This window comes from Penaeus monodon, chromosome 24 (genome assembly GCF_015228065.2).
Source record: "Penaeus monodon isolate SGIC_2016 chromosome 24, NSTDA_Pmon_1, whole genome shotgun sequence".
In the NCBI taxonomy this organism is placed as follows: domain Eukaryota; kingdom Metazoa; phylum Arthropoda; class Malacostraca; order Decapoda; family Penaeidae; genus Penaeus; species Penaeus monodon.
In genome coordinates this window covers 8,514,662-8,514,959 of record NC_051409.1, presented here as the reverse complement: position 1 = coordinate 8,514,959, position 298 = coordinate 8,514,662, and the positions used below count along the sequence as shown (strand labels likewise).

Sequence of the window (298 nt, the reverse complement as noted above, 5' to 3'; positions counted from 1 at the left end):
GGAAGGGAATCTCTCCCTGTATCTCTCTACCATCTTCACCACTCAATGTACACCTCCAAATGCTTCCTTTAATGTCAATAGTTATTGATTTTTTTCTGTTGTGTTATTCTGTGTGTTTTATTAACTATTCATATATGTCTAGATATCCATTTTTCTTTTCATAGAATAGTTCATCTATTTGTGCATTCATTCGAAAATTTATTCAGTAATGCTTTTGTCTGGTTCATTATTCATGTAAATTTTCGTAAATTATGATGAAAGTCAGGGATGATAAAATTCACGTTCCTTCCTTTGTCTC

The 298-nt window shown here is 31.5% G+C and overlaps 1 protein-coding gene across 1 annotated transcript in view; it reads right to left on the bottom strand.

Annotated features, from left to right (window-relative positions):
- LOC119588836 (calcitonin gene-related peptide type 1 receptor-like) overlaps window positions 1-298 on the bottom strand; it is a 6,562-nt gene that overhangs the window by 5,595 nt on the left and 669 nt on the right. The gene's annotated exons all lie outside the window — the stretch shown is intronic.